General features: G+C 54.5%; 1 long non-coding RNA gene across 1 annotated transcript; it reads left to right on the top strand.

Moving 5' to 3' along the window:
* The first annotated feature begins 1006 nt into the window (after positions 1–1006).
* Positions 1007–21527, top strand: LOC140689624 (uncharacterized). Its single transcript, XR_012064664.1, has 4 exons — positions 1007–1123; positions 15403–15481; positions 20685–20743; positions 21411–21527. It is a non-coding gene; the product is annotated as an uncharacterized lncRNA (long non-coding RNA).
* The last annotated feature ends 979 nt before the right edge of the window (positions 21528–22506 follow it).

Genomic DNA, 22506 nt, shown 5'->3' with positions numbered 1-22506 from the left:
AAACAGCAGGCCTGGGATAGAGACAGGGAGGGGTGACCACATCCAATTGCCAGCTGAGCCAGACAAATGGTCCAAGCTCCCAAATGCAGAAAGTGGTGGAACCTTGAGCCCAGGCCCCTGTGATGGGACCATATCTGGTCTCCTCCCTCCACAAACACTGCCTTTTCCTGAGTCCTCTCCTAGTCTCTCTCTCTCTCTCTCTTTTCTCCCAGCTCTTCCCTTTCCTCAACCCCATCTTTCCCACCTTCTCTCCTCTGTCTCCCCCTCTCCCCTTTCCCTGAAAAGCCAACCCCTCTCTGGTCCGACACGCCCGAAGCACCGCTTCAGGAGCCATCTTGCTTGCTTCTTGGTGTCGAGACCGACTGCGTGGATGCATTTGTTGGGAACGCCTCCGCCTCCACGTGGACGGCAGCTGACCGGTGACTTTCCACTTCTCGTCTCCACGAAGTGCTGTCTGCAGACAATTCGTAGAAATGACAAGCCACACCAGTCGCTGAGCAGTCTTCCCTTGAACAAGCAGATTCTGACATCTGCTTGCTGTTAATTATCTTCTGACGGAGGAAATGGAAAAGTTGACAAATAGTTCAACCCCAGGAGAATCAACTTCCCCATTTTTTCCCCTTTGTGAGCATGTTTATAATAGAACACCGATCTGCCAACATCTCCTAGTTTCTCTGGGGCACTGGCAAGAAAACAGAGACAAATATTTATATTCCACAAACTCAAGATGGTTTTCATATTGTTTTCATGTTTAACTGATCTCAAATGAACGACAATGGCCCTTAATGTGGTTACAGGAATTTGCCATTAATTTTCACTTAAAATTGGACCCAGCTGGTATACTTGCCTGCACTGTATTCCAGTTTGTCATAATGCGCCTTCCTAAAACACGCACTGCTTCCCCCCGGCTGATTGGCGCAACCGCGTACCGGGGCAGCAGCCCCCCACCACGTGTGGGCAGAATTAAGTTCAGAAAAGCATTTCCATTTTGGAGCCTTTTTGCACAGAGCATCTGAAGCGGGGGACTGGGAGACTGGAGAAGGCCACAGGAGTGAGGCTGGCCTGGCACACCGTCCTTTCCTGGTGGCGAAGATGCCTGTTCCAGCTCCCAGCAGGAGACAGGGTAGGTTGCCGGGGCACACAGGAACGGTTCAAGGCCCAGAACGTTTCAGACTCTTCCTGGTGTGCTTCTGTGCTTTCGAGTGCATCTGGGTAGCGTCCTAGGTTCTCTGCGAGGTTTCCACTCTTCCCTCCCTTGGCCTGAAGCGGTAATGCGGACGGTGGGACAGAGATGCACTGGGGCGACAAGAGCTGAACCGGGGGAGCAGGCCTCTCCACTCTGGGAATGCCACTTAACCCTGGTGGCACTCAGCTACTGTTTAAGCAGTGTAATCGGACAACTGAATACTTATGCAGGGGGTGAACATTAGATTGGCTGGAAAGTTGGGGGAACAGGCTTAACTCGGAGATAAGGTCCACCTATGAATAAAGCGTGGTGGGGGCAGGAGGCAGGTTTCAGGTCCACATTGACTCAGGAGGAAGAGTGAGCTCTGGGAGCGCGCTGTGAAGGACGAAGCAGCTCCTCTGAGCTCAGGGGAAGAGCCCGCTGATCGATTAGCGACGTCTGCCCTGGTCGCTGGGACAGGAACTCAGCACCCCTGCCATGCAGCCCCCACTCCTGGCCTGGGTGATCGCCAAAGGCCCTCTGCTTCTATTTGTGGTGAGACGTCATTGCTCACCTCTCTCTCTCGAGGTGGAGACCAGGGGAGCCAGACCAGGAGGCCTACGGCAGCGCTTCTAAAACTCGAACGTGCAGACTTGAATTCTGTTAGACACGGGCCCGTGGGTCTGGGGTGGAGCCCCGTATTCTGTGTTTCTAACAGACTCCCCAGTGGTGCCGAGGCTGTTGGTCTGCGGTGCGCTCTGAACAGCGGGCGGAGGCAGCGCGCTGCCCCGGCCGCCCCTCCCCTGCAGGCTGCAGCAGCACGCGCGGCCCCGCTCATTAAGCGCCTTCCCAAGGATTTTTCACAGATCACTTAACTCATCCCTCCAGACAGCCTTTTGATGTCGGATGGGTTGTTTCCCGCCCACCACCCACTTTATTTTTAATTTTTGAGTTTTCTGCAGGTGCAGTGGGCTTTACTGCCCAGCCCAGGGTCTGCACATGGCAGAGCTGGGACCCACCCCTGCACCTGATCGGCCCTCTGAGCGCCAAACGCAGAAGCGTGACCCCAGGGCTAATGCTGCGAGTGGCCTCAGCTCCAACAGGGCAGCTCTTGGAGCGGGGCCAAGGGGTCGGACTGATGCCAAATGTGCCCTCAGAGCACGTCAGAAGGCCACGTTCTGCCTCGGTGACCACTGGCTCCTCCGTTCTAGACGGTCAGGGAGGCAGGCAGGGCGCATCCCATGATCCTGGCTTCATGGGAAAGAGCCGTCTTGACCTCGTGAGGGTTTTGCAGCCAAACAGACCCAGCTTGAAATCTAGTCACGTTACTTGACTGAGCAAGTTACTTAACCTCCCTGAGTGAAGGTCCCCTCACTTGTTAAAAGAGGATGATCAACATTCTTGCCTTGCAAATTGTTGGGAAGATGGAAATTAATATTGCAGAAAAGTGCCTGGTAATGGCGTGCAGCACAGATGGAAGCCTCAGTCCCCGCCTTTGCCCTCCTGGAAACTGCGATGGTGTCGTTTTTGCTATTCACTGCACAGATACAACCACTTCAGAGTCTCCTTCAGTGCAGTGGCCTAATCCGTAAATACGGGTTCCAAGCAGAAGCTTAATGTGGCACCTTAACCTTGTGCAATGAAACAGGAAACTTGTATCAAATACTAAATATCATTCTTTCCTATAAACAACAACAAAAAACTAAACATCCAAACTTACACTCTACAGTAGAACACGTCTGCACCAACAGATACTCGGCCAACAGAGACACATCTGAAGCCAACCTCGCGCGCCTCGCCTGGGCCGGGCCCCGGCGCGAGCGGTCGGTGCGGCGCCTCGCAGCCGCCGTTCCCTGGCTCTGCAGCGACTGCTGTGAGTTCTGGTAAACGCTGCTGTCACAGAGAGCTCCTCAGACAGGTTGTAATTGGCTTGAATTTGAAGGAAGAATGTTCTGCTAAGAGACAGGGCAGAGACTGTAAAAAATAAAGGAACAGACAACATCCTGCAGGGAAACGTGCAGACACGCCGGACCCGCCCATTCTCCCTTGGCAAACATGCGGACACTTTAACTTTTGTCGATCTGCCTGGTTAATGATTTTCACAAAGCAGCGGTTTAATTGGTCGTGCTTCTGATGGGTCACTGGAACGTTTCTCCTTCACCTGCCATGCGTTCTTCACGGTGCACTTTGCACCCGCGTGAATTAATTAGGACGGCGGGGGGAATGCAGACAAGTCAGCAACAGCACTTACCCTGCGTTTTAGGTCTATTTAGGTGATTAGTGTTGCCAATTAACCTGTGAAGAAGGGATGAGCCATACAGAATCTTTCTTAAAAAAAAATTGCTGACGATCAAAGTGCTGTCATCCTGCCCCTCCGTAGCAAATGATGCAAAAACCTTTTTTTTTTAGATCATGGTGTCTTGGCAAAATGTCAGCCAAAGCCATCTTTCTTTCTTTCTTCATTAAATCAGAGAAATACAGTCAGAATTGCTCCTCCTGTCTTTTAAGGTATGAGCACCGTTTTGTATGTATGAATTCATGATTCCGTGAAAGAATTCTGTACCCCGTGGGCTGAGGGAGCAGCAGTCACTCTGCCAGCCCTGCCTTTGCAAATCCAGCCACGGCCCCACATCCTCTTGGCTGTAAAGACAACAGAGGTCACTATGCTTTCCTAGGAGTTGCTAAGTACGGTCAAAGAATAGCTCCGGTCTCATCACACACAGCATTTCAGGCAAGCCATACTCTGTTCCAACCACACCAGGCATAAAATACGTATTAGGAACAATTTTCCCCCAAAACCAAAGTAGATCTGGATGATGCAGGGGAAACTGACAAGTGCAGTGATCGCAGTGGTTTATCGATAATCACGCACCATGCACTGTGTCCTCGTGTTTGCTTAGCCAATAAGACGGGGAGGTGGGACTTGAACGTTCCTGTCCAACCGACAGAAGTATGTATTTATGCCTGGAGATAATTGGCTACAGGACAGATAAGCTCGAATATTAATGGCATTTTTCTCACATGATTGGCATAGAAGCCAGAGCAGAAACCTAGTCTAGTGCAGCTCTGTGTGTTCGTCACACATGGCCACCCGGCTGGCTCTCTTAAAAGCTTGCCACGGCTGGTCCCATAGCAACTTTCAACACACGAGGGGCCCCGAAACAGGGCATAGCCCCAGTCTGACGTGGGTCCCGTGGTTTCCCGCTCTCACAGTTCCAACTCCGGTGGCGAAGGGCTCAGCTGCCCCGCCCCAGAGCCCCCTTCCAGCCCACTGGCCTCACCATCCCAGGCCAGGCTTTTAGCTCCTCTGCCCAGTCTTCTCCTGTTTTCTTTTCTTCTCTGCCTGCATCAGTCCTACTCACCCTTTAAGACCAGCCTAGGCCCTGTATCCATCAGCGTCCTGGCAAGAAATGGATGATGCATCAGAAAGGAGGAGCAAAGGGTGCTCAGGAAGGGACCGTCCAGGGTGTGGCTTGGGCACAGGGAAAGCAGCAAGAGATGCTGGCGAGCGAAGTGAGGACACCTCTGTCTTCACAGACTGTCCTATTGGGCAGCCGGGCCTGGAGCACCCCAGAGATCGCGGGGTCCCAGCAACGTGGGAAGACCCCCACAAACCCGCCTGTTTGGCTCGCGCTGTTGGTGATTATCTTACCGTCACACAGAACCTAGCTCCAGGGCTTCACTTTGCCAGCGAGTCATTGTGTGATGAGTCCCCAGACCTGTTTCCTCATCTAGAAAATGGAGGTAGCAACAGAGGACTGACGAGGCAGAGGGCTGAAAGTCGCCTCGAAGGATCACGGGTGAGCTTGGGTGTTTAGTAACTGTCGGCTCCCAGCCTCCCTCACAGCAACGCCCATCTTAACGAGCACGTGTGAAGAGCTGGCTCTGCCCGCACCGTGCTGAACCCTTACTGTGATGGCCTCCAGAGACCATCAGGTCACTGTGACCCTGCAGGAGCATCAGTGCTCCCATTCTGCAGGTAAGGAAACAGAGTCAGAGAGACTAAAGCTCTTGCCCGATGTCGCGCAGCGGTGGAACCAGGCTTCCGTGCACTCAGTTAGAACTGTCACACATTGTTCTCTGCCGCTTCCTCGTCTTATCTGAGCATCCTGGCCACTGAGAGCATCGTGCAGGCTTCATTCAAGTCCTGCATCAAGCCGGGCGCGGGCCTGGACTGACGTGCGGTTGCTAACTGAAACATCAATTTCAATAAACAGTAATAAAAACGTTGAAGACGTCTCCAACTCTGATCGTTGGCTTTAATGTTCTCTCCTCAAAGGAGGCCCTGAGAACGCATCCAGGAGCAGTCAGTCTCTGCCTCTAATTAAGAGCAGAGCTGTCGGAAGACGAACCTGCAGGAGACCTCAGGAGCGCCGTGGGCTTGGATGCAGAGGGGAGAGATTGGTTCTTGTTGGAGGAGACTTAGAAAACCCAGAAGGAAAGTAGTGGGTTTCACTTCCTTTTTACTTCCCTGGTCGTGGGGCCGTGACTGGCTTGGAACGTAAGCGTCCTGAAATGGGATCTGGTCCTGGCAAAGTCATTTGCACCCTTGGAATTTCAGGTTCTTCACCTGAAGGAGACAAAGCCCTGCCTCTCCTGGGGCTGGTCTCGCAGACTGAAGGGATCTAAGGACCCAGGCTGGGTCAGGGGTGCCCTCAGCAAACACGCGCCCGTCCACACCCAGGCAGCCTCCAGGCCACCCCGACCTCCCTGTTCAGTGGAGGAAAGCAGCCCTTGTTGTCTGCACTGCACGTCTTAAAGGAGATTAAAGTTGTGTCCTGGGAATTACACAAGTGATGTTAATTTCCACCTTGGTTGGAAAATCTCTTGTTTCCTCATACGAGTAATTATTAAGTTAAACTAGAACTACAGCGGGACAGACTCCCAAACCCAGTCCCGCCTCCCAGCGTCCCCTGGAGCCGGGCTCTGGCTGCCTACCGCCCTGGTGACCGGCTCCTGGCCGACGATACCAGGGGTATCGAGATGCTTTAAAGGGCAGAGCAAAACATGCAAGAACCCGCGCAGTACCTGGGCAGGGGGCCGCGGTGAGGACGGCCCGGCGCCCAAGGCAGTGAGCCCACGTCCCTGTGCAGGTGGCACCAGCCTGACGAGAAACCCGGGGTTCTCCAGACTCTCCCCGCCTCCTCCTGCCGCCTCTCAGTAGGTTATTTCCTCTGGCGAATCCCAGCCCGAGCTGGTTTTTCCCTGCATTATTATTTGGGGTCTGCGGGGAACTCTGAGCACCCCTGGGTGGCAGTCACTGCGTTGTCTGAAGAGACCGTGTGACTAAGCATCAGGCTCCGTGGCATTAGCCAAGGCCTTCCCTCGAGCCACTTCGGAGCACCCACCCCTCCGCCCGCCCGTGTCTTTGTGTCTCACTGTGATAGATCAATTAGTGTTTCGCCTTTTTTCGGTGGTTGGGGGAAGCAGGGTCGGGGGCGGCAGTTTGGTGTGGAAAGTTCTGATTTTAGATTCAGACTTCCCAGGGCGCCATCAGGAGCTGTGCGTCTCTGGGCAGGCACTTCACCTCTTTGCAGCTTTGGAGCGCGGGCTTTGTACGGGGTTTCACGGCAGTTACCCCTCCTCAGGCTCGCAACAAGCCCGCTGTAGGGGCAGTATTCCCGTTTTGCAGAAGGTGGAACCGAGCCTTCTGGACGTGACGTGGCTTCCTTCTTCCTCCCCTCTTCCTCCTCCCCTCTTCCTCCTCCTCCCATCCCTTCCTCTTGATTTTTGCTCCTCTGGCATCTGCTGGGCACTTAGGGGTTCTTGGCGACCGTCTGCACACACGGAGGGAGTCACTGCAGCCTCAGGCTGTGTTGCGGGAGGAGCTAGAAGCCAAGCCCTGTGCCCAAAACAAACGAGAGGCACCCCCCACCCCGCACAGTCTGTTTCTGGGGAAAGCGCCCCTGGGACCTCCTCCTGCCCATTTTCTAACCACGTCCACTGATGGTGGCCGCACGTCAAGCTCTGGTCCCAGAGGCTCCTCCTGTGGCCTCACTCTTGCCCCTCCCCGTTGACCTCTACTTCTTTGAAAGTAAAAATTTCTTGTCGTTATGGACCCTCGCCCAGCATGGAGAGGAAGGAAGCCAACTGGGGAGTCAGCCCAGAGAGGGGAAGGGACTTGCCCAAGGTCACACAGCTTGTCGCAGCAGAGCTGGGGCCAGACTCTCCTCCAACGCTGTTCACCCCCACCCCAGCCCCTGACCAAGTTGCTGGTCAGTGCTGGTGGTGACCCCAGGCTGCCTCCTTGGCTTAAAACACCACCACCTAGAACCACCTTGAAACAGAAACAGAAACAGAAAGCAACAAACCCTCCGCGGTCCCCGCCCGGCCTGGGCGGCGTCCCCGCACAGACCCGGGGGAGGCGTCCCCCCACCCGCTCCGTCCAGGATCATCCTGCAGGGAAGCAGCGCGTCTGGTCCCACCCCCTCCCACCTCGCTGTGGCTTGTTCTGTCCCTTTAGGCTGGGCCGTCTCAAGCGCGCCGCCCGGCTGCCTTGTTTCTTGGGCTGTTTTCACTCAGGCTCTGCTCCCCTGGGCGGAGCTGGGGACTCACTGCCGCTCAGGGAAGCTTCCTCCTCAGACTGGATGTCGCCCCTCCTTGGGCGGCTGGCGGCTGGCGGCTGGCGCCCGCCCCCGGCGGTCCTGGCAGCGGCGGCCCCCTCGCTGGGCGGTGAGGCCGCCTGGGGTTTCGGTGTCACCCACGCTGCTTGCCGGCCACGCTTTGTGAGAGGGCTTCTGCCACGTGGCCCCCTCGTACTTCCTAGAACGATGACACGGGCCCGGGCGGCGCAGGGCCGAGACTGCCCGTCCGCCCGTACGGCCCAGCGCCGGGCCCGGGCCCGCTCAGAGCACGGGGACGCTGCCTTGAGTCCGAGTGTACTTCCACATCCTCCTGCCCGTGAGTGGGCCAGCCCACAGGCTCTCCAGCCTGCCATTTGCTTCCACGGTTTTGCTCAAGCTGTTCCTGCTGCCCGGATGCCCTTCCGCCAGGTTCTAGCTGCTCAGAATCTTCTCAGCCTTCAAGGACCCGCCCCACCCCTGCCACACGGCGCGCTCCTTGAGAAGAAGGCTGGGCTCGTCTGCGGATGTTCGTGTCCCCGTGCAGAGGGGCCTGAGCACATGCCTGCTGCATGAAGGAATGAACAAGAGTCCAATTCCATTTCAAGTCCTTTTCTAAGTCCCTCTCAGGAACCCCTCGGCACACAGGGCGCTCTCCCTCCCGCCGGGCGGGCCTCCGGGTGTGATGTCTGTCTGCCTCCAGCATCCAGGCCCTGCTTGGCCATGTTGAGGAAACCCTCCTCTCTGGCTTCTAGCCCTTTGTCTTATTTCCCCCAATAAACCGGGATGAGGGGAGTCCTAGAAGGAGGCTGGACGGCAAGCAGGCCAAGGTGGTTCAGAGGGGCCGGCTGGGGCAGAGAAGGACAGACGGGCTCGCTGGTCCAGGCGGGAAGGCGTCAGGCCTGGAAACAGGCTGGGACATGGGGCCGTGAGGTCAGGCTGGCGGCACAGGCTTGAGAGCCCAGGTCAAGGGGTTTTCCCTGCGGCAGGTGCAGCGCCCCGAGGGCTGGTGCTGCAGAGACCCGCTGTGCCGGGGCAGTCGTGCTGGTGCCTGGAGCTCAGGTCCCGAGGCAAAGAGTGTCAAAGGCTCTCAGCTGGACCTGGTTGCTCTGTGCCAGCTTGGGGGCCCCTGGTCAGCAGGGACTGGCAGTGGCCAGAGGATGGCCAGAGGCCTGCAGGTGGATCCTGTTGCTAACGTAGTCAGCGGCATCGTGAGCTCCTTGAGGGCTAGGGCCACGTCACCGCGCCCTAGTGCTTGTCTGAGCCCTGTGGGCCTAGGAAGGGTCACCGTTCCCAGGCTGGACCCCAGGCCCCTGGCGCTCCCGCTCCCGCTGGTTAATTGATTCCACAAGTAACTCAGGAGTCCAAGGCGCTCTTAACAAGCGTGGCAGCTGGGAGCCGGCTTTGGGGTCAGACCGGGCTGTCCACGCGGACTGCCCGACGCCCCTACCCGGGCCCCTTGGTCACCTCACCCTGACTCAGAGGGACTCCCCCGGGCACAGCCACCGCACTGGTCTTGGCTTACAGAGCCGGGACTCCTGCCCGTTAACGTGCTGCTTGACCTTGGCCCAGAGCTGCCTCCCCTTTGAGCCTCAGTTTACCCCCCCTTCAAAATAGGTCTGTGCTGGGGGAGGGTAGAGCTCAGTGGTGGAGCACAAGCTCAGCATGCACAAGGCCGTGGGTTCAATCCCCAGCAACTGCATTAAAAGTAAGAATAATAAGTTAGAAAAAATGAAAATAGACCCATGTTTGGCACTGCCCTAGACATTTCTAGAATGTCCCAGGGGCCTTCAAGGGGAGGCATACACGGCTCCCAGTGTGTCGGGGGCTTGGCAGGGTGGGGAGAAGGAGGGGATTCGGGGCTTTGCACCCCCAGTCCCACTGGCGGCAGCCCCGCGTAGATCTGTTCAAATGACCGGCCTGTCGTGAAGGCTTCTAACCAAAGGAAGATTTCCGTTTCTTCAGAAGCGCTTGCACACCTCTGGCGGAGCTGACATCGGGGTCCAGGGCCCCGGCGAAACAGGAGCCTCCGCGCCCACAGCGCCCCCACGTGGCCGCCGTCAGCAAAGTGGGGCCCCTGCACGGGCCTCCGGGGCAGCTGGGTCCCAGCGGGGAGGCTGTTTCGGGGACTTTCTGAGTCTTGGCAAGTGTGAATCAGGCCCCAGCGTTTCGGTTTCCTCTGCCCAATACACCCTGCATAAGAAGGTAGAAGTGAGTGCTTCAGCGAAACGCAGCGCTGGAAGTTCCGTGGGCCGAAGGGGGCGTGGGCGCCAGCGGAGGCTGCAGCACCGAAGCTTTCCGCTGTGGGCGGCGCCGTCCGCAGCCCTTCCCGGGAGCGAGGCCCCGGTCAGCCCCCGTGTTCCGTTGCCCTTGAATCCTGTCTTGCCCCAAGTGTCTGAGGCTTGGCGAGCAGCCCTGGTGTGAGGCCGCCCCCGGTCAGCCGTGGGGGCCTGGCTGCCGCTCACGTGCAGGTCCGGCCTGGTGCACCCTCGTGTCCTGATCACAAGGCCTAACACGGTCTACATGCAGCACTTGCGAGTTTGCCCAAGGCTTTCCTGTCCACGGTCGTGCTCGGTCTCATGTCACCCTGAGAGGGAGGTGTGTGTGGACCACTGTGGTGTCATGCGAGGGGCCCCCATGGGACCTAACCCAGGCCTTTGCGGTCTAAATCCAGGGCTCTCCACTCTCTTTGCCAAGACCTCCCAGCCCAGCCTGTCCTCAGCCTCAATCAGGTTTCCCCATTGTTGCAAAGGGGCGCGGTACTGAAGACACGCCGTTGGCATTTCTTATCCTGCCTGAGTGATTGAAACAGCAGCGTGATTTGTCCCTGCAGTCACTCCCTCACTCACTCCCTGGATCCCCCATCTGCTACACACTCGCTCCGTTTACTCAGTGTTTCATCCCATTCATCATTCCTTCAGTCCTTGAGTATTTACTATGTGAGCCACCAGTGTTGGCCGCTTTATGTAATAAGAATGCTAGTTGTGATTCTTGACGTTGAGAAGTTTATACTTCAGCTGAGAAACTGTGGGAGCGAGGGTAATGCACGATTTCCCGTCACAGAGGCCATAATTTCATTTGTTCTCACCACTAAGGGCTGGTAGAGACCATGGCTTATGTAAGTTGTTCAGCTTCCTGAAGTCCCGGATGTGTTTTGGTTGGGCAGATGCTGGGCTAAGTGCTTTAGGCTCCCACAGTGCACGAATCCTGTGGGTCTGCAGGAGTTCAGAGAAGAGAGGTTTCTGATAGCTGGGGTGGTCAGGGAAGGCTTCTCGGAAGAGGTGGGATTTGAACTCAGCTTGGGAGGCTGGGGAGGACTTGTGAAGGTGAAGGTGAGGGGTGGTGGGAGAGGCGGGAGTGAAGGTGTGTGCGTGTTCGTGGGGCTCTGGACCCGTGCCTGTGGGGGTGAGCGTGTGGGCAGGCATGGGGGGTGGGAGGTTTCTGTGCAGGAGGCTGTCAGAACCTGCCGCCGGCCCTTCCGCACCTGACTATCTGGCTTTGTGTCAGTTGGACCTGAAGGGTGAGGGGGCAGCAGTTCAGTAACTTCCTTCCAGTTTTGACGAGAAACGTGGGCTCCGCTTTCTGGGCAATAAAATGGCCTTTGTCTCTTTCCGTCTTTGGCAAGCCAAACATTATCAGGTTATTTTCTTTCTCTCTCCTTTTCAACTGTTCTTTCTTGTAGGAAAAAGCGAGAGGGAGATGAACTGTGTGTAGAAAAGGAGAAGGAGGTAGAGAGAGGAGACAGAGGGGCGGGGAGGCAGGAAAAGAAACTGATGAAGAAGGAAGAAGAGGTGATGGGCAGAGGAGTGACCCAGTTACAGGGAGGCTGGGAGGGGAGAGGGGACCGGGAAGGGAAGGGAAGAGAGAGGGCACGGGGAAGGGAAGGGAAGAGAAAGGGGACGGGGAAGAGACAAAGGAGGGGAGAGGGGAGTGGCAGGAGGAGAGAGAGGAGAAAACAGGACCACGAAGAGTGGGAAAGTCCCTGGTGTCCGCTTCAGCCTCCCGAGCTCGGGCTGTTCTGACCAGAGACTCTGGGGATACCGACCTGGATCCCTCGCAACCGAAACGCCACAGAAGGACCAGCTTCCCAGGGCTCATCGCAGGAGACTGCCTTTCCCGAGGGCGGCTTCTGCCTTTGCAGAGAGACGAAGGCACAGCCGCCTGAGGTCCTCTCCCTCCCTCGGCCTCCTGCCCACCGAGCGTTGCCGTGAGCGCGGCATCCCTGTGGGTCGGAGCCCAACCCGAGCCCCGAGCTCCGGCGCCGCAAAGGTTGTCAGAGACCTGCCTGTCCCCCCACCTGCCCCCCCACGCCCACGAAGACGCCCTTTCTCAGGGAGGACAAAACCCAACACACAGACAGCTCGGAAAACTTGGGAGAAAGAGAGCTCCCCAAGCCGGCAAAGAAAACCCGTCCCGGAGCAGGGTAAGACGGAGGCAGCCTCTACTGACCACACCTTTGAAAGCATCTTCCTGGAGCTTCTGGCCAGGGAGAGACTTCATAAAGTGGGGAGAAGAAAAGTGGCTTAACTGCTGAAAATGAGAAGAAAACTGCCATGGAGTTTAGGGTAGACCCTCATTGCCCAGAAAACAAGGGAAACCAACAGAGAAGCCCTGAGCATGTCACAGAGTTTGCTGAAGTGGCCAAAGGAATGTCGCCCTGACCATCTCAGGGTCCCAGGTGGCTCAGTCTCAGAACAGTTACGCTCGAAGGAAGCCCCAGCTTGGCTCTAGGAACCTGGAGAATCTCGCGGGTGTTTGCTGCAGGGATTCCTAAGAGGGCTGGCTGCGCCCAGAGGTTCCACACGTCCAAACACCTAGCGAGTTTTCCAGAAATTCTCTCTGGACAGCCTCTCCTCTTCCTGAAGCACCACCTTCACGGCCGCAGCTCGTCTGTTTTTGGCACTTCTCCACTGCCGCCCTCTCCCACCTGCATTTCGCCCTTCCCCTGTGGACCCCACTGCCCTGCGTCTGAGACTTGAGGACGGCTGGGGCCGTGGGCAGAGGGCGCCCTCCGGCTCCCCTCACACCCAGTGAGGGGCGCTGAACCCCTGGGGAGCACAGCTTTTCTTCTGCTCTCACTGATCTTCTTGTGACAGTCGCTGGGGACACTGTTAGTGAGTATATCCTCTTCCCTGACACACAGATAAATACGCGGAAATCAACCAATTTCTTATATACTTGCCATAACCAGTTTGAAGAATAAAAGCAAACAAAAACATAATCGACCTCTGAATGATTCTCAGAATTCTGTCGGACTTTCATGAAGAAAGCCGCAAGACTTTACTACTTTTGTGTAAAAGACGATTTGAATAAGGGGAGAAATGCAGCAGGTTTGGGGCTGGGAAAAAGGAAAAGTAAAAAGACATTTGTTTTTCCTGAATTAATATGGAAATCTAGCAAAAGTACGATCAGCATCTCAAAGGAAACTTTTGGTAATTTGGCAACTCTGAAATGAACCTGAAAGAATAACAAGCTAAAAATAGTTAAGAAATATTTGAAAGAGCAAGAAAAATGACTTGTTTGACGATATTCAAATGTGTTTCAAAGCTGCAGCAAGTGTGCAGCGTGGTGCGGGCTCAAGGACCAGCCAGCACGATGGCACCTGACTGACGACTGCAAGACCGACCTTACTGGGGGGGCAAAAGCAACATGGGACAAAAAGAAGCGCTGCACCTCCCTGGGGACGGGCCGCACCAACAGTCTGTGTTGAGAACATTGACTGCTTGGGAGACAGTCATTTTATTTACCTATTGTTTTTTAAAAAATTAAACTACAGTCTGGGGCACAGCATAATGTTTCAGTCATAAACATACATACGTGTATTAGTTTTCACATTCTTTTTCATCATAGGTCACTACAAGATATTGAATGTAGTTCCCTGCGCTATACAGAAGAAATGTGCTTCTTTAATCTATTTTATATATAGTAGTTCGTATCTGCAAATCTCAAACTCCCAGTTTATCCCTTGCCTCCCCCTTCCCCCTCTTCCTGGTAACCATCAGTTTGTTTACTATGCCTGTGAGTCTGTTTCTGTTTTCTAGATAAGTTCATCAGTGCCTTCTTTTTTCTTTTCTTTTTTTTTAAGATTCCACATACAAGTGATATCAAATGGTATTTTTCTTTCTCTTTCTGGCTTACTTCACCTAGAATGACAGTCTCCAGTTCCAATCATGTTGCTGCAAATGGCATTATTTTATCCTTTTTTATGGCTGAGTAGTATTCCATTGTATAAATATACCACAGCTTCTTTATCCAGTCATCTGTTGATGGGCATTTAGGCTGTTTCCATGTCTTGGCTGTTGTAAATAGTGCTGCTATGAACATTGGGGTGCATGTGTCTTTTTGAATTGGAGTTCCTCCGGATATATGCCCAGGAGTGGGACTGCTGGGTCATAGGGTAAGTCTAGTTTTAGTTTCTTGAGGTATCTCCACACTGTTTTCCATAACGGCTGCACTAAACTGCATTCCCACCAGCAGTGCAGGAGGGCTCCCTCTTCTCCACACCCTCTCCAGCATTTATCGTTTGTGGACCTTTGAATGATGGCCATTCTGACTGGTGTGAGGTGATACCTCGTTGTAGTTTTGATTTGCATTTCTCTGATAATTAGCGATACTGAGCGTTTTTCATGTGCCTGTTGGCCTTGTGTACGAGACAGGCATTTTAGATCTTTACTTTCTTCCTCCATTAAATTTCAGATAAATTATGGCATTAAACACAAGAAACTCCACAATAATAGGAGAAAACGTAAGTGAGTACTTAAATTATCTAAACTTAAAAACAATTGAAGAAATCACAAAGGAAATTGCCTAAACAAAACTTCCAAAGATACATTTTAAAAGAAACTAAAAAATAAAAAACATAAATGACAAATTGAGACAAATATTTGGAACAGATATGGCAAAAGGTTAGCAGCCTTAGTACCTATAGAGAGCTCTTACAAAGCCTAAAAGAAGACTAAAATGCCAGTAGACAAAGTGGCAAAAACACTTGCAAAATAAGACATGTAAGTGGCTAACATGTGAAAAAATGTTTAGTTTTGCTGTTAGCCAAAGAAATGCAAAATATAACAAGGTCCCCTTTTCACGCGTCCAGTTGTTAAGACTGATGATGGTGATGATGAGATAAATATTAGTGACCACGTGGTAAAACTGGAACATAGATTGCCACAATCTGTCTGGAAGAGTTTCGACAGGTTTAATATTTTTTGACACAAGTGTTCTATTTCCTAGGACTGCCTCAAAGAAAACACTGGAGAGTCACCTCATTATTTATCAGACCTAAAGACTGGGAGCACTCGCAGCATATGACCACAAAGGGTGGATGCAATAGAGAATATTTATGCTGAATGCATTTTTAAAAGCATGTATCAAGAATACTTCCCAGCAAGGGAACATGCTTACAATAGAACGTTAAAAATTGAAAAATAATGAAAACTGCACATGCAGGTGCGTGCGGACGTGTGCGGGCGGCCGGTCTGGACTTCCCACTCTCCCGTGCGTGGCGTGGAGAAGCAGCAAAATTGACAGGGCCTGTTACTTCACTTCTTGCCCTCAGTCCTCTCCCCTATAAAATGGGGTCCTGATGCTTGACTCAGGCTGTGCGAGGGTAAGTGAGACAGCCTATGAGAACCTGCGGTAAGTTCTGATTTTTCACGCACCTGTATCTTCTCTCACCAGGGACGCTGGATTTTCCCAAGGGCAGAAACCAAGTGGCTCTTTGCCTGTAAGAGGAGGAACTGGACTGGGGTTCATTAAGGTAAACTTTAAAGTTCTGGGACCGTGTTGAGCTCCAGCCCTGACTCAACCTCGTGCTCCTTGCATGACCTTGAGCAACTCCCCGTCCAGCCCTGGACTTCGGGCTCTTGGGACCAGATGAGGAAACGACTGTGGCTCCTTTGAGAGCTGTCCTGTTGCAGCTGTCTCTGAACCTCCCAGTTAAAGTCACAGGCACCTCATAGTGCATCGGGTCGGGGCTGGCCTCCCAGGGCCCTCTGGCAGGCCGACTGCCTACAGACAGACTGACTGACTGACCAAAGGACTCAGTTGCCTTGGCCGGTGATGGCGGGAGCTTTCTTCTGTTTCACTCACTTCGTGTCCCCTACAACAGGGCCTGGCGCCTAGTGGGCACCCAGTACCTATCGACTGAGTGAAGAATGGATGGGGAGACGGATCGATGGGCAATCCTGGAAAAAGGCTGGGTGGCGGCCTTGGGCTGACGGTCCTCAGGACCTCTCCCGCGGGCCTTGGAGCCATCGGGGAGGGAAGCAGGAAGGTGAAGGTTAAGGTGGTTCCAGAGAAGAGAATGTGCGGGAGGTCCCCACTGACAGCCCGGGGGAGGCCGGGCCTGCAGCCCCTGCTGTGCGCACACTGACCAGGCCGGGGAGGGCGTCCCAGGGGCCCGCGCCTGGCTCTGTGCCAGATGTTTGCCGCGTTATTTCACTTGAGCCTCACGTTACTCCTGGGAGGCGAGTGTTTCTATTCCCATTTTATACACAAGGCCATGGTATTAGGAAGAGAGAAAGTTCTGCCCCAGTGTCATGGAGCTTTGAACAGAGGAGCTAGGATTTAAGCCCAGGGCTGTCCACCTGACGCCCTTGACCGTGAAGCTCTGCTCTGCAGACGTCTCTCCCCTCAAACGTCTCCTTCCACTGGAAAGGAGAAAGGCGGCTTCCGCTGCGTGTGCATCTTGGGAGGGGCCCCGGCTCTGCCCCCAGGTGGCCTCCCGGGTGGGCGTGCTGTGCTGGGAACACGCCGTCTGCGGGTGATGGGTCCCCGCCACCGCCCATCGCGGCCCCGCAGCGCCCTGACACGCGGTGCCGGAGTGCAGTCGGAGCGGCGGTGCCCTGATCCCCGTGGGGCGTCCGGCACCCCGGGGCCGGTGCTTGGCACGGTGCCTCGGCCTGCTGCCAGCGGGATGGCCCCCGATGCGTCTCCGCCACAGACCGCTCACCGCCGGCGGCCGAGGGGCCCGTGGAGGCCCGTGGGCGAGCCCCTTCCGTGAGCCTCGCTGAGTTCTTAGTCTTCTAAAACTTCGTAGGTGAGGCGGAGGAGGAAGAGAGAGTTCAGGGGAGGGGAGGAAGCAGGCGGAGAGGAGGCCGCGATCTGGCTGCAGGACCCAGGCAGAGCAGGAGGGTGTCTGGAAACAGCCGTTCCCCTGGGGCTGGGCTGCTGACGGAAGAGGTGCGGCTGCTGGAAGGACGCGGTCCAGGACTGGAAACGTCTCTCTCTCCCTCTGCAGGCAGTAAAGGGGCCTCCGTGTTCTGCCTCCACTGCCCCAGAGGCCACCTTGGTGGGAAAGAGCCCCAGAGCTTCCTCTTGGACCCCTGCTCCCCATGTCCACCCACCCGCCGGGCAGTGGTGCTCAGACACCCAGACAGCACCGCAAGCTCGGAGGACCCCGAACTGTGGTCGCCCCTCCTCCCCTGCTCTCTCTCCTGGCTTCCTTATTGCGATGAATGGTCTGGCCAGTCCCCAGGGCCCCCCGTCTCGCGGTCAAGGGCCCCCGCTCAGTCCCATCAGTTCTCCGCATCTGCTTTTGTTGCTGTAATTGTAGCCCACGTCAGCCAGGTGGCTGACTGCGCCCGCCACCAGTCAGGTGTGCACGAGGTCATACTCCGCGCAGACTCTGTGCTAGGATGACAGCCTGCACCCAGCGGAGGTCTGTCCCTGCACCTGTGTAGTCGGCACAGCGCCGCCCGGCCGGCCTTCCTACAGCGCCCTTCCGTCATCCTACTGCTCAGTCCCTAAATGCGTGTCCCCTGAGGGGCTGCAGAGAGCTGGAGGGGAGCAGGGCTGGCGGCGGGGTTCTGCGGGCCAGGCCAAGCCTGGCGGGGCGTTTCCCATGCTGCCTGTGGGCCCGTGGCTTGGCTGCAGCACAGAGCCAAGGAGGGAGGAAATGTGAAGAACGTGTAACTCAAATACCAGGTGGGGCCCGACAGTGCCCGGTGTCCCCATGACATTAGATTAAAAAAAAAAAAGTCCAGGAAACAAACAAACAAAAGCAATTCCAATCTAGACGGCACCTCTCCCAGGGCATTAACGGAGACCCACATTATGACGCTTCTTGAAATCCTCAGCCTCTCCTCTGACCGTCTCAGCCCTGTGCCCGATCCCTGGACCCTCCCCAGGAAACCTCTGCCCCTCAATGTCCCGCCAACGCCCTCTGCAACACCCAGCTTCTCTGCACGTTTCTCCTTCCCCCTCAGCCCCTTTAATTTTGCAGAGCAACTTGTACACGGCTTTCTTCGCATGTTTTGCTTGTGTAAACCGTTATCTACATTCTCTAGAAACACATGAACCCAACTGCATCTCGAGAATAGGCCCCATTCAGTCATGGCACATAATTCTTCTTATATATTGCTCAATTTTATTTACTAATGTTTTTGTCGAGAATTTTGCGTTCCTATTCACGAGGGACCGCCGTGTATCTGTCTGGTTTTGGTATGAGGGCAACGCGAGCTTCATGGAAGAGCTGGAACTTACTCCCTCCTTTTCTGTTTTCTGGAAGCGATTGTATAGGATTGGTGTTGATTCCTTTTTAGTTATTTGGTAGAATTCTCCTGTGAACCCATCTGAATCTGGAGATTTCTTTCTTGGAAATTTTTAAAAAATTATGAATTCAGTTTCCTGGAATAAGTATCATTCACTCTGGCATTCTCTGTCCTTTAATTGGTATATTTAGACCAATTACACTTAATTTAATTACTGATATTTCAAGGTTTAATTTTGGTTTTTGTTTTCTGTTTGTGGTCTCTGTTTTTTGTCTCTCTTTTTTCTTTTTCCTGCCTCTCTCTGAGTGACTTGAGCGTTTCTTCAGAATTACGTTTTGGTTTACCGACAGTGCTGCACGTATCTCTGTGGACAGCCCTGCAGCGGCTGCCCCGGGCGGTGCAGTGTACGCACATAACTTATCACAGTCTGCTGTGAAAAGTTATTTCACTCATCCAGCGGAGGTAAAAACCTCACCTCCTTTGATGTCTTCTACTTTCCCCCACTTTGACTTGTCTTAACTGTTTCCCCGGCAGCCACTTAAAACCACATTAAATAGTGTTATAATTATTTCTTCAACAATCAAGCATAATTTAGAAAATTCAATAAAAGAAGACGAGCCTATTGTGACCCCTATTTGTGCTGTGGTCTTTATTCCTCCCCAGTGTTCCAGTTTCCTTCTCTTATTGTCTCCTCTTCACGTAGAGACTTATTTATGTCTTTACAAGTAGACAAAACGACTTCTCTTAATTTCTTCATTTCCCCTTCGTTTTCTAAGGGTATTTCTGCTGAGTGTAGGACGCTGGCTTGACGCTTCTTTTCCTTCAGCACTTAGACAATATTCCGCCGCCTCTTCTGGCCTCTGTGGTTTCTGATGAGAAGTGTGTTGGCACTGAAACCGTTTCTACTACGCAGCTGAGGTGTCATTTCCCTCTGGCTGCTTTCAGGATTTTTCCTTTGTCTTTAGATTCCGGGGTCCTGTCGTAGGTTTCCATGGCTTTGCCCTACTTGCGGTTCACTAAGATTCAGGAAGCTCTAAGCCGTCATTTCTTCTAGACTTCTTCCAGTCCTGTCCTCTTTCTCCTCTCCTTCTGAGACTCCAAGGACACAAAGATAGATCTTTTGTCACAGCCGCTGCTTTTCAGCCGGGTGTATTGACTACCTTCCAGTTCACGAAGTCTTCCCTCTTTCCCCCCCATTCCGCTGTGGAGCCCTTCACTGAGCTGTACATTTTAGTTACTGCATTTTTCAGTTCTAAAATTCCCTCCTGTTTCTCCTTTATATCTTCTATTTCTTCGCTGACTATTTTTTTCGTGTGTTTCAAGCATGTTCATAATCTCTCACTGAAGCATTTTTATCACGGTTGCTTTCAAATTTTTATCAGACAGTTTTCACCTCTGTCAGCTTGGTGTTGGCGTCTACTGATTGTCTTTTATCATTAGTTTGAGATCTTTTTTTTTGATGGGATGAGTCATTTATTAAAACCTGGATATTTTTGTAATTATGTTATGGGACTGGATCTTATTTTAAAAACCGTCTGGCTTAGCTAGCTGTTTTTGGACTCTGCTCCAGCCAGGGAGGACGGAGAAGCCGCTGTCTTGTCACAGCAGTGTGGGCTGGAAGCCCAGGGTCCACACTCAGCCTCCGCTGGCGTGGGAGGGGGCCTCATCGCCCCAGGCTGGGGGTGGTTCTGACAGTCTCCACAGCTGCTGAGGTCGGGGGCGCCTTGTTCCCACGGAGCTACGGTAAGAGGCCTGGCCCTCTGCGAGGCTGCCTCTAACGTGGCCCCCAGTGGGGACAGGGAGGGGATGCTTGCTATGCCAAGCAGGGTGGGCGCCTAGCTCCCACGTGACCTTAGCTGGCGTGTGCGGGGAGGGCCGCGGGTTCGCGGGCCTTTGGATTGTTTTGGTCTCCGGCTGCTTTCCGTGTGGCCACGCTGCCCCTTTACTCGCCCTTTGACAAGAGAGCCAGCTTCTGTTGAGACTTTTTTTGGTCTGCGTCCACCGGGGTTTCTGGGTTGTTGGCTTCTTCAGCTCCGAGTCTGGGACATATGGAGCACAAGGAAAATCCAGGGACCTCGTCAGTGTGTGGTTCCTGGGGCTCTGAGATCCCCAGCTGCCCCGCTTTGGTCCGTCCGCCTCTCAGAGCCTTTCTACGCTTGCTTTCTACGTAGTGCCCGGGGGTGCAGTGTGCTTAGCGGGGGGAACGGGGAAAGCACGCCTGACCGTCTTCCTGGACACAGAAGTAGAGCCGACCCTTACTTTTAAGCTGCTGAGCCCTTCCAAAAGTACCGTAAGTAGAAGCCCGTTGTTTTAAGCAGAAAGGACGGAGCTGTTCCAGAAGTGAGGGGGGAGACTGCAGCCCTGACCCCTGGTTCCCTGGCCCCAGTCGCCCTTCGACTCCTTCTGCGGGTCCTGGGACCCCACGCACTTGAAAGCCAGAATCCGAAGTGACTCCGCCTTTTCCTACAGCCTGGGACACCCACGGAGAGACTCCACGCAGGAGGGGACACGAGGACCTGGGGGCGCAGGTAGGGCGACCTCGGAGCTGTCCGGCTGCCTCCCGGACGAGCCGCCGCCGCTCACAGCGGCCACCCGCACAGCAGCGCACCTGCCCCCTTGGCTCACGTCCGTGCCCCCTTCTCGGTGCTTCCTGTGATTACCTCTCAAATGAGTGACTTCCCCTCAAATCCTTGCCTCAGGGCCTCCTTCTGGGAGGAGCCAGGCTGAGGCAGGACACGCACAAACTCCATGACTGTAATCCTGGCTGCAGGTGCATGTCGGTGATGAGCTGACCTGGAAATGGCAAATAAGAGTGGTCTGTCCGCCTTGCACCATCTTCTGAGTTCAAAGGGAGAGTCCTACCCTGAGGCCAGCCTGTCCTCCAGAGCGGCCTCTAAGGAGGGCTGGTACCCGGGCTCAGGCTGAGGTGGCTTCAGAGTCAGGCGCCTGGATGAGGGAGAGAAACTTACCTCGTTTGGTTCATGAGCACTTTGTTCCATCTGATTGGTGGGGACGAAACAGTTCAGCTAGCCGCTTCTAAGTAAGGGAACGGGACTTAGAGGTTCTCCTCTGTCGTAGATAAACAAGGGGGCACCGCGAGTCCTGTCTGAGTCACATGGGGAAGGATGGAGATGAACGGCCTTTTCTGAAACACAAAGGGGAGGGGGGACCTCTTTACCCCTCTCTGTTCTCCAGGATGGAGCTCAGGCACGGGAAAGGTCAGCATAGCCAGCCCCGCTGATCCCGCAGGAAACGCGAGGGACCCAGCGTTTCTCCACCAGGACAGTCAGGATCTTACGGCAGTTTCTCCATGTGAGCGTCTCTCGGCCCCGCAGAGGCTCCCTCGGAGCTCGGTGGGCGTGGGCCGGGCTGGGGGGGCCTCCTGGCTGCAGCAGGGTCCCGGTGGCTGCTCCTGCTCTGGGCTGAGCTTTCCCCCTCCCCCTCCCCTTCCCAGGCGGCCGGCCACCCCCTTCCCCGCCTGCCACACAGCTGTTTTGCCAACATCGCGGCCTGATTATCTTTCAAGTGGCTTCTTGGAGCAGATGTTCCCGGCTCCTCCCCGCATGGAAAACAAACAGGCGCTCTGTTGTCATTCGCTCTCGGGGAAATCCCTCCGCTGCTGCAGCGCCTCCGTGAGAGGCTCGGGGAGGGCCCTGACGTCTCTCCTCTCCGTGCTGCTCCTGGCCAGGAGTGTGCCCCCCAGATCTTCTGAGGGTGTGTGGCCGCTGGGGGTGCGGGCTGGGGAGGCACACTTGTAACAGAATGAAATTCCCACCTGGGGGAAGCGAGGGTGGGCCTTGCTCCTGTCACGACCTCCTAATATTAAAAAACAACTGTTTCATTGTAGCAGCCAGTTGACAATGTTGTGTCAATCTCGGGTGCACAGCGTCGCGTTTCAGTCACACACACACAGGCGTGTATTCGTTTTCATGTCCTTCTTCATGACAGGTCACCGCAAGATGGTGAATACAGTTCCCTGCCCTGTATCTCACCACCTCCTAATATTATTTAATCTTTTGAGAAACAAGCATCTCTCCAACTGAAGCATTGCCCAAGGGTTTGCCCCCAGCTGAAAGTCTCTTTTTGACTCCAGCAGCCCCACCGACGAGAGAATGTGGCTGGCTTGCTTTTGGAGGTTCGCGTTATGAAAGCCGTAGGTTTTTGGTTTCCGTTCGGTGACTGTGAAGTTGACTGCGTCTTCTAAAAGGTGCCCACGACATCACTTCTTTTTAAAAAAAATTTTTAGTAACAACTTTATTTGCCTGGGGAGGGAGGTGGGACAGGAGGGACG

This window comes from Vicugna pacos, chromosome 27 (genome assembly GCF_048564905.1).
Source record: "Vicugna pacos chromosome 27, VicPac4, whole genome shotgun sequence".
Classification (NCBI taxonomy): domain Eukaryota; kingdom Metazoa; phylum Chordata; class Mammalia; order Artiodactyla; family Camelidae; genus Vicugna; species Vicugna pacos.
Note: the sequence above shows the minus strand (reverse complement) of the source record. Positions and strands in the feature narration are given on the sequence as shown.